The following is an 18,768-nucleotide window of genomic DNA, read 5'->3' as shown; positions in this document are numbered from 1 at the left end:
TGCCGCAACTAGAGAAAGCCCGCACGCAGCAACAAAGACCCAATAAATCAGCCAAAAATAAATAAATAAAAAGAAAATTAAAAAAAAAGAAAAAGATCAAGTGGAGATACAAGCAACAAGAATCAATCCAGCAGTACTCTGATAACTATGATTAACACTGCTTTGATATTCTAGCTCACCCCCAATCACTAAGTGTCACCTTTTCTTAAAGCCAGTAAGTTTCCTCCTCTCGAACAGCAATCGACAGCAGGAAAAAAATGGCACTCATGGTTCAATGTAATAACTGTTTTATCTGATTCCTTCTCAAAAGTTGTAAGACTATTTAAAAGATAAGAATGCTAATTACATTTTCTGTCTAAATGTCAAAAGCCTACATATCCTTTGACGCAGCAATTCCATTTCTAAGAATGCATACTAAAGAAACAGTCCCACAGGAAGTATGTGCAAGAATATTTCCCACAGCACTGCTTGTAGTGTAAAAAGACTGAAACAACCTAGTACATTTATAGGATGGAATGCCATAAATAAGGCAGATCTATATGGATTAATAGGAAACAATCTCCAAGATAGACTGTGAAGTTAAAAACCCAGTTTATAGAACAGCATGCTATCATTTATGTAGCAAAAAAGAGAGAAAGAGAGAGAGAGAGAGAGAGAATACACACATACATGTACAGACGATATCCAAAGGACATGCCAAAAACTGGTACTGCCGTCCCTAAGAGGAAGCAGTGGGGGAGCACAAAAGAGGTCAGGAGAAAAGGAAGACCTCTCACTGAATATACACTGTATACGGTTTTGCACTTAAAAAAATTTTTTTTACCATGTACCTGTATTGTTTATTTTTTTAAAACATAAAGGTCACATAGGTTTACTCAGTTTCTCAACGAACACCTCAGGGACGTTCAGTTTCTCAATGAACACTTCAGGGACTTACCAGTTCTCTCTGATAAAGCTTCACAACGCACAATCAGAGATCTGAAGCCGTCTGGTTAGCAGGCATATATGGCCTCAAGCTTAACTTACTACTACTTTGACTCAGTGTGCAAACAACCAAGCTCTGAAATTGTGATTTGGAAGTTTCACCTGAATGCAAAGAATTAGAAAAATTCTCCTCAGGAAAGTGTTTCCTGACTCTCTAATTTGGGTTAAACGGCCCTCTTTCATGTTCCCCCAAAGCACCTGCTGCTTACTACTATCATATCACCCTATCCTGAAAGCATTTATTCCCTAATACTATTCTTGCAACTCGTCTGTAAGTCTGAAATTATATCAAAATAAACAATTATACCGCCCCAAACACATACTAGCTATAATAAATGCCGAACATTTAATTAATAATAATTCCATGTGTTCTCTTATCATTTACAAGAACTCTAGAAGAACAATTTGGATAGCCCAAATCAGTTTTTAAAATTGCCACCAAGAGGACTTCCCCGGTGGCGCAGTGGTTAAGAGTCCGCCTGCCGATGCAGGGGACACGGGTTCGTGCCCCGGTCCGGGAAGATCCCACATGCCGCGGAGCGGCTGGGCCCGTGAGCCATGGCCACTGAGCCTGCGCTCCGCAACGGGAGAGGCCACAGCAGTGAGAGGCCCGCGTGCCGGCAAAAAAAAAAAAAAAAAAAAATTGCCACCAAGAAAGTATGAAATACTGAGTATTAAAGCACATATATAACTTCAACTTAAACGTTTTCCCCCTATGGTTAAAAAGAAGTTTGAATTTAAATTAATTTTTTTCTTATAAAATTCTTCTACAGAGAGCAAAGGCACCACAAACCATTTCACTGATTTTAGAACTGCGTTCATTGTTGCAAAGGTCTCCCTAAAATTAATTTTAAGTTTCGGAGAGGAATGTCTTTGAACAGTCCTCTAATTCCTCTCCCCTTTTTTCCTCCCCCCACCTTGTATAAATAAAATCAGAGACAACATTAAGTAGGAAAAGAAGTTTCATAGAGGCAACTAGAGAAGTGTGCATGGAATCAATTGATTAATGTGAATAGGAAGGGCTTCCCTGGTGGCGCAGTGGTTGAGAGTCCGCCTGCCGATGCAGGGGACACGGGTTCGTGCCCCGGTCCGGGAAGATCCCACATGCCACGGAGCGGCTGGGCCCGTGAGCCACGGCCGCTGAGCCTGCGCGTCCGGAGCCTGTGCTCCTTAACGGGAGAGGCCGCAACAGTGAGAGGCCCGTGTACCGCAAAAAAAAAAAAAAAATGTGAACAGGAATGTTTAAAGTTGCTGCCAAAGCCATCTCTTCTCCCTGTTGATGTTTCCTCAGCCAACGTTCAGTGCCATGCTGGTGACAAAGTGGAAACTGCCAGATGTACAGGCTTTAAAAAGTGATCCCCAAGTTGTTTATTAGAGAATAAAAAGGAGCTGTGATAAAAAAACAATTCCATTTGTTTTGAAGAAAATGTAAAGATTTCCAGATCCTTCTAAAATTCCCTTTTCTCTAAAGGTCTACTTTTAAGGCTAAAGCACTTGATATTCCTACTAAATCATGACTGTTCATCTAACATCTATGCTGTGCAAGATGTTCTTCATGAAGGTGAGCTCCTGCCCCTGATGACTGGGAGTCAACAAAACTGAAATATTCAGTGGTTCAAACAGATCTAACTGCGGTCTGAACCCTACGTATTTTAATAAGGAATATTACTAGCCATTTTTTAAAATGAGAAATTATTACTTCCTCTGTTTTTCCATTCCAGGTCAATAAAGAAGCACCAATTTCCGAGTCTTTCCATCAGGATATACATCTAATTAATTCCAAAACTCAATTTGCCCCCACTGGGGATGATGGGAGAGAAACAGCTTAGAAAAGCCATGTGAATTTCTAAATTATAATTGAGGATGTGAAGTTTGGAATTATTTTTTCAATTTGAATAAAAAATAATCCTATTTTTCTCTCATTAAAATGAATTTGATATAAAATGACAAAATGAAAAAAAGGTTGGAGACAGATTACACCTACTTCCTGACAAGAACAAAGCGAAAAGCCCCTCTGGTGTTAGTATAAGAAAAAGGCCTGGAAACTCTAATACCCTTTAGTTTAAGAAAAAGGCCTGGAAACTCTAATCCCCTCTACCTAAGTGAGTAATATTTCGGTAAGCTGAAAGTCACACAAGCACACCCAGTTCATAAAGTACAGTGTTGCTATTGTACAATGTGCTTAACACACATCAGATCCTCTCTCTCTCTCTCTCTCTCTGGCACAATGGCCACTGAGACAGACTGTTCATGTTACTGACTTTGTATTCCATAGTAATAATCTCAAAATTGGAGACACCTCCCTTAGTCTACCAGAGAACTACAATTTTCAGCTCAGCATCAAGTTTGCTACTTCCACCTGAGTTAGACTTTTGAAAATCTGTTTGACGGTTGAAAGGAAAACCTGACATGGAGAACATCTAATGATAAAGAAAGAAGAGAAAGAGAAAATCTTAAGCAGCAAGAAGAGGAGAGAGGGGGTAAGATAAGGGGAGGAAGAGTACAGTTGATAATAAAACCGGCTGCCTGGGTGTCAAAGACGATAACAGTGGGGAGAAACGTGGCCAGGCTGTCAAGAAGTACTGAACTTTTAGACAAAAATATCACCCATCAACCAGAGACTTCAGAATTACAAGGGCCCAATTAATACCCGTTAAATAGAGCTCTTCACTTTCTCTGCTCAGAGCTCTGAGGCTTAGCCAGCTTCAAATCTCCTTGACTGCTCACACACCAGGGTCACTAATATCTTACTTCCAGAAACTATAACTTGGTCTTTGTTCCTCCCGACTCTCACAGTGTGAGGCTTCCCCCGATTTCCTCCCAACCTGAAGTTTACAGCACTGCATTTCCCTTTCGCGGCCCAACCTGGCCTCCTGGCGTGACACATCTACCCCGGAACACAACTCCGAGCTCTGTGAAAATTTCAAAGACCTCTTTACAATGAAGTAAGAAAGTCTATTAAATCAGTCTATACACACTTCTTGCCTCAGAAAAAAAGTGCTTTGCCCTTATACTTGCTTAAGTAGCTGTTCTCTGGCAAATGTGAAGAAAGATTATTATTAGATTACATTCAACTTATTTATTCCAATGACAGATACTGGCCCCCCAATGCAGACTGACCCTAACAATTTTAAGTACATATCTTCCTCAATGTTTCTTTGCTTAAAGCAAAGAAAAACTGTCTGTAAAGACAGACAATACATATAAGATTCTCCAGCCTCATACATGCCTCCTTCTGCTCTTTGGAACCTGCTACAAGTTCAATAGTTAACGTGTAGCCTCCTTTCATTACCTAGGAATTTTAATAGACGCTTGACTGTTAGTGATAAATGGGACCAAAACAAACAAAAATAACCCACACAAGATGACCTACTAGCAATAAGCACAAAGACAAGCCTGAGAACCCTAATTTCCTAATTTAAGTCTTTACTGGGAACTGGTCCTTACACTAAAAAATGTAAGTTACTCTGACCTTAAATTAAAAGTGGAAGACTTCCCTGGTGGCGCAGTGGTTAAAAAATCTGCCTGCCAATGCAGGAGACCCAGGTTCAAGCCATGGTCTGGGAAGATCCCACATGCCTCGGAGCACCTAAGCCCATGCGCCACCACTACTGACCCTGAGCTCTAGAGCTCGCAAGACACAACTACTGAGCCCACGTGCCACTACTACTGAAGCCCGCGCACCTAGAGCCCATGCTCCACAACGAGAAGCCACCGCAATGACAAGCCTGCGCACCACACGAAGCCTAGCCCCCGCTCACCACAACTAGAGAAAGCCTGCGCATAGCAACAAAGACCCAACGCAGCCATAAATAAATTAATTTTTAAAAAAGTGGATGAGGAATTAGACAATAAATATATTTTTATCATCCCTGGCCAACTGTTTTATATTCCATTCTGATGTTATTATAGTTCATAATACATTGTTGTTTTATTATATCCATGATATTCCTGATGATACCCGGAGGCCTTGTCTTTGTGTCTCCAGGGGCCAATAAATGTTAATTGTTCAATACATGTCTGTTAAATTATCAAAAGAATAAATGGCATCGGATGGGTGAGACAACAAGGATCTAGGACTTCTAAACTCCCTGCCTCTTCTTTTCCAAAATATTTTATTAAAACCAGAGGGACTCACATGATAAAGATGACAACAATATTAAGGCAAAAGGTCTTCCCTTTCTGCCTCAAACACTCAACTCTTTAAAGGTGTCACTCCCTGTCCTTATTAAAGCACAGAGGTTTCACAAAGACACTGTCCTCCACTCTCACCAAGCCAACATCCAACTTTCAACCTTATACAAGCACTAAACTATCTTACTCCAAAGCTAAATAACTAAACTCACACTATGTGTACTTCAGTCAAACTAGGCCAGCAAGACTGTGCAGTAAGCGATGTTCTTTTTAGTAAACTCAAAGTTTCTCATTTTGTGATTAGTTCCCAGTAATGCTACCTATATAAACAGCAGCTTTCTTGGAAGGGAAGAACTGGAAGACAAAAAAGTCTTCCATTAGAACCTTCTGGACAGTACCAAGAGAATCTGAGAGGGACTTTTAAGCTCACAGAAAGGGCATAAGTATGGCAGCAGACATACACAGTAAGGAAACAGGGAATAAAGATGTCTTTGATTCCACAGCACCCACCCAAGCTCTTAGCACTATAGGTCAAGTAGAAAAGATGCTGCTTTGTATCAATAGATACGACTCTCTAACCTCTAACCTTCACTTCACTGAGTCAAAACTGAACCAAAGCTGCTTAGGAGCTCTGTGGAGTATTCCAAGGGATCACCGCTGATTTCCTAACAGTAGAGGAAGATTAGATTAGAATTAGAATTAGAATGGGGAAGATTAGAAGCTTCCCCATTCACTACCAGAAGTGCTGCCAGGCTGCCCAGAAATTCCCCGCCCAAGTCCCAGCCATCCCGGAAACATGAGAAACCAAGAATGCTGTAATCATGGCCTTTTTGGTATTGGGTCCAAAAAAAACTGTGTCTAGGCCAAGACTGTAAATGAAATATCATCCAATGAAAAACTAAACAGTCAAAGAAGTTTTCATTTACCCAACACAGCTATCATGGACAGACCCAGTACTGTATAGAGGAAGTCTCCAACCTTATTTAATGATAAACACCCAGCAGAAAACCTCTAGTCACACGTTAACTATACTATAGCCTCAGATCATGAATGACGTGGATGGAAAACAGGCCTAAGGGTTCATTGGCAATAGGCTCACAGGATTTTGAAGAAGGATAAGTAATAAGGTCAGAATTCTTTTAGTGTGGAATCTTTTAGGGGGAAGAAGGTACTTGTAGGTAATAATAAAACTCTTAAATGCCAGGAATTGTTCTAAGCACTTTAAGAATATTAACACATTTAATACTCACCACCAACTCTTTAAGGTTGATATTATCAACCCCCATTTTAAGTACATGGAAACAAAAGAACAAAGAAGCACCTTGCTCAAAGGTTTACAGAGCCAAGAAGTGCTGCAAACTAGTCGGGGTTCAGATTCCACTGGAGTCAAGGTAGAAACACAGTGTCCCCTGGTTTCACCAATATTCACTAGAATTATGACCTCTGGAAACCCGTCTCCTCTTGCCTCCCCTTCCATATAATTTTTGCTTTTGCTTTTCACTTTAAAGAGATGTCACATTCCCTTAACTTCATAACGCTCCTTTGAAAGCAGTGCACGATATGAGTATCTTCACTTGACACGCTCCTTTGAAAGCAGTGCACGATAAGAGTATCTTCACTTGACACACAGGAAATTCCAAGCCCAGGTTCCCCAACTTCTCCCCCAATGATGCTCTTTGAAATAATCTGATATATGAAGGGAATTTGGGGAAACCAAGTGAAAATGAACCCAAAGGCGTAACATCAAAAAAATTAGCATAGCTTTAAAAGCAGGGACATATGAAACCAAACAAATGGAGAGCTGCCACCCCACTCACATACCGTGCACAATAATGCCCCCTACAAAGGTGCCTGGAGCCTGGAGGCTGCACAAACAGCCCTAAAACCAATCTACACACAAGTACTCAGCGGCCTGCCCAGGCCCCTCACACGAAGGCGCTCCCTGGATGTCGGCTGAAGTAAAATGAATTCTTTTGTTGAAGTGGGGCGAAGGGAAGCCCAGGGAGCAGACGGGCGCCAGGTCTCCGCAGATAAGAAGGCGGCCGCGGGGACCTTGCCCCGTGGCCGTCGGCCTCTTCCGCGGCGTGAAACGGGGTCAGCGCACCGTCGATCACGGGTCCCGGCCCCGCGGCTGGTCCGGCCGGGGGTTCGGCCATTTCTCTTAGGCCGCGAAGGGAAAGGGGTGAGGCCGCTGCAACCTCTGGCGTTTTCTTCCCGCCCCCCCGCTCCCTCCTCTCGGTCTTCCTTCGAATAATGCGGCTCCATCTGGACCCCGCGCCCAGGCCCTCAAAGCCCGTGCCGCCCCTCGCAGCCCCGCTCGGCGCCCCGCACGCCCCATTCTGGCCCCGGCGCCAGCTCCCAGGGCAGCCCTCCATCCGGGGAACCCGGGGAAAGCCGGGCGTCCGCGTGACCTCTGACCTGCCCTGCACTCCACCTTACCGGCTCAGCAACCACCTGACAGTCTGTCCCCGCGCCAGAGGCTCCATACCCCTGGAACCAGTGCCACGCCAGCCTACCCCCTACACGCCCCGCGATTGGCCGACAGGACCGCAGCTGCACCTTCCTATTGGCTGGATTCTCCGTATTCCCCTCGGCTGCCGGCAAGCAAGGCGGGCCGACGGCAAATTCCGGGGCTCCGCCCTCCCCAGGTCAGGCTGGAGGCGGGGCCACGGCGGCCCGGGCGGGAGCTGTCTCCTGCAGAGCTAGTGCTCGCGCTGGTCCAACCCACAGTGTGGGTTGGAGTCTTCCACCCCGCTGTCAACCTGCAGACACGTAAGTTTCCTGCTGTAATTCGCCGTGGCCTCACGTTAGGTCCTGGAAATCAAGATCATTTCTTCTGAGACGCGGCTCTGTGAGAGATACAGCTCCATCCTACAAAGTATAGCCACCTGGCAGGACCATTTCCTCTCGGCCCCAGAGCCACATCATAGTATCTGCTGCCCCACCAAGAGCACCCCACACCTGGGAGGAACCGCGAAACATCAGCTAGTGCAGCCATTTCGGCTGCATCAGTTGCCCTATTCCCAAGCTTCGGTAATGAATTGTTTTCCGCTCTCCTACGCAGCTGCCTCACTTCTTCCCCCAAACTTTATTCTCCATCTACCCAAAAGTAGTCCCACTCCATCCGCAGTTTCAATCTCACATACCAGAGTCTTTCTCTGAAGATGATGACCAGACTTGTGGTGCTTTAGAGTGGAGAAAATAGTCTGACTAACCACCCTAATTTTCTACAATGTCGTTTAGAGCTAACAGAAACATTCTTAGACACCCCTCTCCCCGCGCCCCCCATCGCCCCCATAACTGCTTTCATTAAAGGTAACCAAGCTTATCTAACCAAGTCATAGGCCTAGAGAGGAAAAGCATAAACCCCTCCAACATCTTTCTTCCTGTAAAAACTGCTAGGAGAAATTTTTATTAGTTGGTAAAAGAGTCCAAGAGAAGAGGAAAGGAGAGTAAACTGCAAAAAGGAAAATCCAAATAAAGTACAAAGTAAAAACAAATTCAAGGACCCAAAAAAACTGGGCTGAGCTTCATCAGTTATCTGGTACAGGCTAGTTTCCATACAGAATTTCTCCTAGAGAGAAAAGAAAATGCACAAATTAGTTCTGAGAATCTCTCTACAGCACATATGGGGAGTTTCAGAAAGGCTTGATGAAGTCCCTCCAGACCAGAACCTTTCCTTTGGGAACTTCTACTGCAACTAGAAAATAACATGGCTGGAGCCATCCTTCTCTCGTTCCAGGTCTGCTCAGGTGGGCAACTTCCCTGGGCTGTTGCATACTTACTTGCTGGCTACTTACTTAGCTCTATGTGTGGAGCTGCCTCCTTCTTAAGCTGTTTCTTCATTGTGCAGGCTGGGTTTAACTTTTCCCAGTGCCGGCTCCTGTCTCCTGCCTCTATATATGCAGACAAATGTGCCTCCCTTGGTTAGATAAGGGCACTTTAGGCTGCTCTGGGCAGCACATTGTTAAAGACACCGCATGGAATTTCAAGAAGCAAACCACACCCTTCAAAGCATAAATTTCATCTTTGACCTCTCATGAAAAGGGAAGCGTATATACCTGCCACTCCTGGGTATTGATGAACAATGAATTGCATTTGAAAACTTTAATTCTAAGATTTCATCTCTGTCTCATTTCACAGGAGCTAGAGGCAGGCCTGTGTGTGCCAGTGGTTGAAAGGGGTGGAGAAAAAGGAATTGCTTTCCTTCAGGACGCCACTCCCCTTGGAGGGAAGCTGGTTTGGGCACTTGAACCAGGGCTGCATGTGCATTAGGACTCTGCTCCCCTGAGACGTAAGCTGAAACCAATTAACCCCAAGCCTGACAGTCCAGATATTTTCCACATAGGTATGTGCAGCACCAATGCAATTATAGGCAGTCTCAGAGTATGGGTGAAAATGCCAACCAGTCCATCCCTTGGGATCGGAAGGACCCGCTGGCATCAGCCTGGTCAATCAGTGATCCACAGGTGGACAACAAAGCCACACAAACCCAGGACTCTGTTCCTGATGTCAAAGGGAAAAAGAAAAAACACCTGAGACTGACAAAAAAAAAAAAAAAAAATCCAGAGCAAGCCAGGATTTCTCAATCCAGGAAGAGAGGAGCTGGAAAAAAAAAAGGGGGGGGGGGCGTGGAATTTGCCTCAGACAAATATAGTTTAGTACGCCAGCTGGAGGCAAAGCTGGAAAGGAGAGGCATTGGAGTGGGGTGAGGAGAATGGGTAGGATACTGGAAGGAGGACCTTGCTGGCTTCAGGAAGTTTTCTGGTAGTTTTAAGGAAAATCTGCTTAAAAAACATATGCAATAAATGTGATAGAAAAAATTACGTTAGAATGGAAAAGAAAGAAAAGCAGCAATCAATTCATATCCATCTTCTAGCAAGAGGCTCTAGTGCCTACACAGAACAGCCATAGAGTCAGTAGAAGGAACTATGGATCTTCTGTCCTCGACCCAAGATGAAGATCTCTTCATTCAAGTACTAAAAGTCATCTCATTACAACTTGACCTATCTCTTTGTCCTTGTTCTACAGCAGACAAGTTCCCTAAGGCAAAACTGCCTTAGAGGGCTTCCCTGGTGGCTCAGTGGTTGAGTGTCCGCCTGCCGATGCAGGGGACACGGGTTCGTGCCCTGGTCCGGGAGGATCCCACATGCCGCGGAGCGGCGGGGCCCATGAGCCATGGCCACTGAGCCTGCGCGTCCGGAGCCTGTGCTCCGCAACGGGAGAGGCCACAAGAGGCCCACGTATCGCAAAAAATAAAAACAAAAAAACCCGCCTTAGATTGGGGCTCAATTTGTTCCCCTTCATGGGAAAGTAGAAGAAAAAAAGAAGAAATATGAAATCACCCATGAACTAACCTGTTGCAGGAAAAGGCCCTATTTTGGTTTAGGACTTCCAAAATAGGAATGCATTTTACAATGAGACTCTACCATAGCCCCCTCTATTGCCTCAGGAATTGCTCCCAACGTACACACTCCACTCTTTCCTGCTAGATCCCCACTGTTCACTTATAGTAACTGACAACATTAATGGAATTCTTATTATGTATCAAACCCCATATTTAACACGTTATAAACAGGAATTAATCCTTGCAATAAATTTGTGAGGCAAGAACTGTAATCTTTATTTTGCATATTAGGAACCTGAGTCTAAGGGAGGTTAAGTAACTTGCCTAAAGACACACAGCAAGTTAGTGACAGAGCCAGGCTTTGAACACAAATTGGTTAGATGCAAGAGCCAGCACTCCAACTACCATACCATAATGCCTCCATCTTACACACCTAAAACAATTCCCTTCCATTCAAATCTCTAGCTCGGAAATGATCTCTTTTATAAAATCCTATTAATGTAAATTCACTGAGCATTCCACATTACCACGATAGCCAACTGATTTCTAAATAGATGTGAATATGTATCTGCATCATGTGTGCTCTTTATTTAAATAGGAGACTTTTCCTCCCATAGTCACCTCCCATCCATTCTCCAAGTATTCTTTTTCATGCTTTTGTTTTCCCTGAAACAACTGTCTGAAATTCACTCCTTCCAACCCTCCCTTTCTGTCGGAGGACGCAGGCAACAAAAAGTGCCCATCAAACTGAGAAAGCACCTCGAGACAGAAAAGCAAGGCAGGCAGCTCCATATAATCAATGGATCAGTTTATTATATGGTAACTTACTCACAGGGTGGGATTGGGCAAATAACGATCCAGAGGTATTCGCAACTGCGCTCCACACCACCAAAGGGCCATTGGGACAATTTTACAGTTAACCTAGGGTGTGGGGGTAGGTGCTCGAAACAGGATGTGCATTCCTAAGCCAAGATTTATGAATGGGTAACAAGTCTCGAGGGAATACATCAGCGAAGGTTGTCGTCATTGTTTGGGGACCAACAGAGCATCGGGGCCACCTGGTCCTAATGATTATAAAAAAATATCTATTAACTACAAACCACTTGGTAACAGGGAAGTGATTCACGGCACAGTACAGTCCTGGGTTGGGTCAGGGGAAGGACAAGAGGAACTGTAAGGGTCAAGATGGCGTCAGTTACGTTAACAGCCATATACCTTCCTTACCTGGAAAACTCATTATTGTTGTAGTTACTGCTATTGTTATAGCTTCCACTAAAATATCCCCGTGTTGGAGCATTCCCTGACTCCTCCAGGCAGCATTAGCTCTACATTCTGTCTGCTACCCAAACACTCCTTACTCTACTCTAGCCCCAACTCATTCTGAATATATTTATTGAAAATAACTACACACCAGGCAGAGGATGGGTGGTACACATACAACACAAATAAGATAAGCACAGCCCCTTAGTGGGTTAATATTTGTGTGCTTTCTTCTCCCACTAAAATGTGAACTTCTCAATAGGGGCGATTATCTTATCTTTGTACACCAGGTGCTAACAAAGGCCAGATACATAGGAGGTGTTCCATAAATATATTATCCCATTTTTTAATATGTTATGGCTGTCAGGCAATGAAGACAAATAACTAGGCTATATCTGTTTATATTTATGTTTCTATTTCCAAAATTGAGTCTTCCTCTATCCTGAAAATATTCTTCCCTGTGATAATGCTGGAATGCACAGGAAGGATCCCCTTTGAGAAAGAAGGACTTATTACCCCTGTTTGGAGTGGGGATGCTGCTGGCCTCAGGCCTCACGTCCGGCCCCTTTCTCAGGCAGCCCACATCAAATGACTGATCTATGTGGGAATGTAAAGATTCATCCCTCTCATCCCAACCGGGACAGCTCTGAAGGTTGGCTAAGCCTTTATCCTGTATCACAGCTCAACTTCTCCTGTGCAGACTGCTTCCTTCCCCTCCCTTAGTGTCTATCCCAAGATCACTTCCTAATAAACATACTGCCTCCATCTTGGAGTTGGCTTCCCATCCTACTACTTTCTGTATCCGGAAATTAATGTGTCTGAAAAAGTGATCTGCACTCCTCTACTTCCTTAACACTCATTTTTCCACCATTTTGTGATCCACCCTAGAAATTACTTTCTCGTTAGCTAATTGAGATCATCATTGCCAAGTAGAGTCAGAACCCACGAACTCTTCAACTTTCTCCATATTTGAAAGGTGCTACCATTCCACTTACAACTCTTTCTTCAGCTTCCATCACACTCTGCTCTTTGGGTCGTTTGAATTGCTCTTTCCCTACTACCTTCAACTGGGACTTTTCTTCCTCCTACTCCTTACATGTAGGCATTCCTTAGGTTCACTCCTTTGTCGTCTTCTAATTCGAAACAATCTGTCTGCAGTTTCAACGTAATAATACTGGGGACCCACTCAGCATTAGAGACATTCATGGGACAGGTTAGAGTAAAAAGAACAGCCTCTTAAGGGTAAAATAGACCTGGATTCCAGGTCAAGCCAACTGAGAAACCATGGGTAAATTATTAAATCTTTGTGTTCCATTTCTTTATCTGAACTGGGTACAATACCAGCCTCATAAGGATGCTCGCCATATTTTTTATTCCCCAAATGCACCAATGTTCTCTTTTCCCTTCCTGTCTTTTCACATATTGTGCCTATGCTGCAACATTCTTGCTCTGTCCATCCTTCATCTAGCTAACTCCTACTCACCATTGATGTCTCACTTTAGATGTTCCTTCCTCCAGAAAGGCCTCTGTGATCCCAATATCTGAGTGAGGTATGTCTTCTGTGACACCCTATAGTGTATTCTTCCCTTTCCCGTAGCACTATCCCATGGAATTGCTTTGCCTGTTTGTCTCTAATCCTCTTTGAGGGCCAGGACTTTGTCCTGTTCACTCCTGTATCCTCAGGGAGGACTCCAAGGCTGGCAGCATCCCTTCACAGCCCCAGCACCATTTCACCTTCCTGAGGATGAGTCTTGAGGGCTACCTCTGTAGCCTCTTTCCCCGAGCTACAGCTGCCACTTTGTCTCTCTTCCCGGATATCCAGCTGGAAAGTCAACATTGCTGTATCCCAAACTATCCTCCTCTCTACTCAGACCATCTTGTTCTTACAATCTGCCTATATTTGCAGTTTCTGGGGCTTGAAAATGGAAAGTTCTCATGGATTCCTCATCCTCCCTCTCATCAAACGATGCCATGACTATAGCGTATCTGCACAAGGTCAGTTGTCCCTGTCTTTCTATTTCAGCTGTCACCTTCCTGCTTAGGCTTCCACTCCTCTGACCTCAACAACCTCAAGGTCCTCTTGATCAATCTGACCTTTTCTCTTCCCCACTTAGAAACTTCCAAAGGCTCCCTATTGCCTACAGAGAAGAGGAGAAGGAAGGGGAAGAGAGCACACATTAACTGAGTGTTAATGCCCACATTATCAAATTTAAATACAGAATAGATTTTTCGTCTGACATTCAAGGTTCCCCACACCATGGTTCCAGCCTTCTTTCCACCTCACCATCTCTCCACCATGTAAACCCTTCATTACAGTTGAATTTCATATTCTCTCCATCCTGAACACAACCTGGGCTTGCCTGACCCTGTGCCTTGGCTCCTACTGTTACCTCCACCCACACTTCGAGTATTGAAATCCTGTCCATTTTTCAAGACCTAACTCAAATGCGACCCACCCCTTAAAGCCTTTCCTGATTCTCATGGGATGTGACCTCTTCTGCTCCTGAATCTTTGTGCTTTTTTTGGCTCATATTTTTTCTTTTACTAATTATTTGTTTATTCTCTAATTTCTGCCACTAAGTTGTGAGCCTCATAAAGACAGTTGTACATTAATTTTATATCATTTACTGCACCTATCACATCATTAGTACTTAACAAGCATTTGAAATATTGAACTTTGACTTGGATTTGACTTTATATATATATGTGATCTATAACAGTGCTTTTCAAACTGGGTCTCAATACATGATTGGATTATGAAATCAATTTAGTGCATCACAATCAGAATTTTTAAAAAATGGAATAGGAAGTATCAGAGACTGTCACAAGTACTAAGGTAGGTATTATTTTGTGAAACTTTATTTTAATAATGTGTGTGTGTGTATACTGGGTTGATGTAAAATTTCTTACTGTAGTAGTCTAAAAAAGGTGGAGAAACACCACTGTAATACATATGCATTATTTCAGCCAGCTGATTACAAGCTCCTTGATGAGAGAACAGACCTGGCAAACTCTACCCTTGCAATCTGTGAGAGCCAACCCTCCACACTGAACCCCGCTCATTCCAGGGAGCTGCCCTAGGGATTAAGACTCAAGGCAAGGAGCAATGTCCTGTCTTTAAGAGAGTTTCTCGTCTATTAAGAGAAAGAAAAAAAAATCAGGAAGAAACTCCACAGATACTTAAGAAAGCAGCTGAAGAGCCACAGACTAGGCTTTGAACTTAGAGCCAAATAACTACTTAGAGTTCTTGCTCTGCTATTTATTAGCTGTGTGTTGTTGGATAAATTGCTTGATTTCTCTGAGCTTCAGTTTAGCCTACTAAAAGAATATACCGTACCTCACATACTCATATTAAAATTAAGTGATACAACCACCTAGAGGGGTGGGATAGGGAGGGTGGGAGGGAGACGCAAGAGGGAGGAGATATGGGGCTATATGTATACGTATAGCTGACTCACTTTGTTATACGGCAGAAACTAACACACCATTGTAAAGCAATTATACTCCAATAAACATGTTAAAATAAATAAATAAAAATTTTAAAATATATGTGATACATATATACAAGATTATTTTGTAAGCTATATAAATGTTCAAAAGTTTTAAGTAAAAACCTGCATGTGTCATTTAGTAAACAAGTGAAAATTGATGTAGTACAGCTAAATGTGCATTAGACATGATTTTCTTTCCTTTTTTTTTTTGGCTGCATTGGGTCTTCATTGCTGCGCACGGGCCTTCTCTAGTTGCAGCAAGTGGGGGCTACTCTTTGGTGTGGTGTGCGGGCTTCTCATTGTGGTAGCTTCTCTTGTTGCGGAGCACGGGCTCTAGGCATGCGGGCTTCAGTAGTTGTGGCTCGTGGGCTCTAGAGCGCAGGCTCAGTAGTTGTGACACTCGAGCTTAATTGCTCCACAGCATGTGGGATCTTCCCAGACCAGGGATCGAACCCGTGTCCCCTGCATTGGCAGGACGATTCTTAACCACTGCGCCACCAGGTAAGTCCCATAATTTTTTTTTTTTTGGCCACTCCTCACAGCTTGCGGGATATTAGTTCCCTGACTAGGGATCAAACCCGGGCCTGGTAGTGAGAGTGCCGAGTCCTAACCACTGGATCGCAGGGAATTCCTTTGTTTCGTTTTTTGATTACTAGTGATAGAAACCCAATTCAGAATGATTGTGTTCAAAGCAAACTGAATCACTCACGTAACCCAATGGTATAGCTAGCTTTGGGCAGGGCTTCATCTGGGGACTCAGATAATATCAACCAAGCTGCTGTCCACTTGTCTCTTTCTTTCTACCTCCCTCTCACTCTGGGCTCTACTTCAGTTCCAGGGCTGTTTTATTCTCAGACAGGTTCCGCCTGCATGGTGGGATGATGGCCACCATCTGCTCTGGGCTTGATGGAATCCTCCCCACCAGCAGGAAGAGTATCTTTTCCCCTATTGTTGCAGCAAAAATCTCAGGGCTCTGTCTGACACCTAGTTTGGGTTACGAGCCGAGTCTCAAACCAAAAATAGTGGCCACGGGTGCCTGGGACACGAGCTGACCCTTGGAGTTAGAGGGTGAGTCACCTGGACTGAAAAAGAGATTGGTGAGGAGTCTTCTCAAGAGGTGGGGTCAGAGATTCAGAATGACCAAGTTTCCAAAGCTGAATAGGGTTAGTTTAGGAAGACATCTCGGTCTCTTCTATTTAATGTCACCATACAACATTAGAAAAAGGACACACAAACACATATGTTTGTTCCATTTCATTTGATTGCATTCATTTCATACAGCGTTGAGGATCTACTATGTGCCAGGTACTGTTTGGACATGGGAAAATAGCAGTGATCAAGACATACAAAGTTCCTGCTCAAGGAACTTACTTTCTGGGGACAGGGGGGCAAATAATGAACAAGTCAGTAAGCATATGTCAGGCAGTGATAAATTCTATTTAAAAAATAAATTTAAAGAGCAAGGTAAGGAGCAGCAAGAGCCAGCCGTGGGAGGTAAGGACTATTTCAGAGGGGCTGGTTAGGGGAGACCTCACCTTGAAGGATAAATCTGACCGAAGTGAGAGAGCAAGTCACATGAATAGCTACCTGGAGGAGAACTTCCAGGCAGAGGGTAAAGCAAGTATAAAGACCCTGAGACAGGGCCAATGAGTTCCCCCTGAGCAATACGTGTGCATTTAGCAACATACACATTTGCATGTGTGTGTGAACATATTAATCCTTTATTTTCCTACATTAGAACATTTCATAGTGATATTATGAGAGTGATATTAAACTCCAAAATCCATGGAGTCTTTCTAATATTGACTCAGCTAGGTAAGACATTTAGGAATCTTGCTGAATATGCAGATGTGCCTGGACTGAGAGTACCTTGAAGCAGGGGCTTCCTTTTTCCCACAGAATCTGAACCCAGGAGAAGCTTAGTGAATGGTGCAGGTGGAATAACGAGCCATGTGCCACAAGAAACATCAAGGCTGATGGCAGAGATCGTGGGTGACCCTGCCAAAGCTGGGTGGGGAGACCCTCTCTCCAGGAGTGTCCTCACCTCTGTCCTTTTGGTCTAAGTGCTGTGGACGTGCCCGGCAGTGCAAAGTGGCTCCTGAGGGTGGTTCCTACTGATGCTGGGTAAAGGTCCCCTCATTCAAAGACTAACACGAAGTAAAAATTCCTCTGATCTTCAGCCTCAGCAAGGGTTATGTTGCCTAGAAGAGGAAAAGCTTGGGGTGGGGCATGTGTGTGGCAGGTGGAAGGGAGTGGAAGAAGTCAGAAGGCAAGAGACCTGCCCTCCCTAACTGGTTGGTAACAGTTTCCCTGAACTTGGAACCCCTATAACCTATCCCTACTAGGCACTGCTCTTCACCCAGCGATGCTCTTTTCCTTGAATTGCAGTGACTTCTGACATGTTTGACGTTAATTCTTTACTGTCCACAGTAGCTAGATTGGTCTACCTCTTCTTTATTGTCATAAAGATATGTCCTTTGTTATCTGCTTATATTAATCTCAGAGTATGAATTCTTAGACCATGTTCATGAGCAATACATTCTAAATTTAGTTCAGTGTCTACCTTAATTGCTCATTGCAAGCTGGCACTGATAAAGGCTTTTTGATGATGAATAAGACTGCAATGATTACACTAGAAATCAAAGACTACTTCTCGTACTTGGGGATTCTGCTCCTCTGGAAATGCTAGCCTCCTCTCTTACAAATCTTCTCTCATAAATTGGTTTCAAGCTGAGCTTGCCTGAAACCTTCCAGTGTGATGATCAGGAGACCTGGGTTCTCCATTAAATTCACCAACAAATTCTACGTGACTCTATGTGCCTCCGTTTCACAATCTGCTAGTGCAAGACAAAAAAAAAAGGCTCACAGGGCTTGAAGGTAGGGGAGAGAGGTAAAATAAGAAAGTAGATGTGGAAGGACTTTAAAAGTAGGACATAAGGGGACTTCCCTGGTGGTCCAGTGGTTGAGACTCTGTGCTCCCAACGTGGGGCACCTGGGTTCGATCCCTGGTTGGGGAGCTGGATCCCACATGCTACAACTAAGAGCCCACATGCCGCAACTTAAAAGATCCCGCATGCCGCAATGAAGATCCTGTGTGCCGCAACTAAGACCCAGCGCAAGCAAATAAATAAATAAAAATATTTTTAAAAAAAAAGTAGGACATAAGGATCCTGCCTCAAGTCCACACCTCCTTTCTTTCAGGGCCAGCCCTCTCAGAAACTCTTCTTTCTCCCCACAGGCATAATTCTTCTTCAGGAGCCTTAGGTTCTTTGTGTAAAGTAGGAAGAACCGCTTGTGTATCATCTTTTGCAGAGATTCCTCCCAATGACTCCTTTTACCGCATCTCTGCCACTTGCTTCTTCTTTACAGGCCTTCAAAGAGCTAGTTTTCTAAGCCTGGAGCTTCATTTATATTCCCATTCTGTTATTTCTAGGAGAAAAACTCAGAAGGAGGAGGTAAGATGCCTAGAGTGCCTAAGATTTCTCACTAGAGAGAAATGTGATGAAGAATCAAATGGTGAGCCCCAGAAGTTTCAGAAGACAGAAAAGGAAC

General features: G+C 43.8%; 1 protein-coding gene across 5 annotated transcripts in view; it reads right to left on the bottom strand.

Annotated features, from left to right (window-relative positions):
* Nucleotides 1–18,768, bottom strand: part of SLC11A2 (solute carrier family 11 member 2) — a 51,758-nt gene that overhangs the window by 24,478 nt on the left and 8,512 nt on the right. For 2 of the 5 annotated variants that reach the window (XM_079936761.1, XM_079936755.1), the window contains exon 1: nucleotides 7,558–7,636. The exons of 1 other annotated variant lie outside the window; for it this stretch is intronic. The gene's annotated coding sequence lies outside the window, so the exon portion shown is untranslated. Of the gene's footprint in view, nucleotides 1–7,016; nucleotides 7,035–7,557; nucleotides 7,637–7,677; nucleotides 7,697–18,768 lie in introns of those variants that run through there. 2 more of the 5 variants (XM_079936757.1, XM_079936758.1) reach the window with 2 other exon arrangements.

This window comes from Stenella coeruleoalba (assembly GCF_951394435.1).
Source record: "Stenella coeruleoalba genome assembly, chromosome: 11".
NCBI classification, from domain to species: Eukaryota; Metazoa; Chordata; class Mammalia; order Artiodactyla; family Delphinidae; genus Stenella; species Stenella coeruleoalba.
This window is presented reverse-complemented; position numbering and strand designations above follow the sequence as displayed.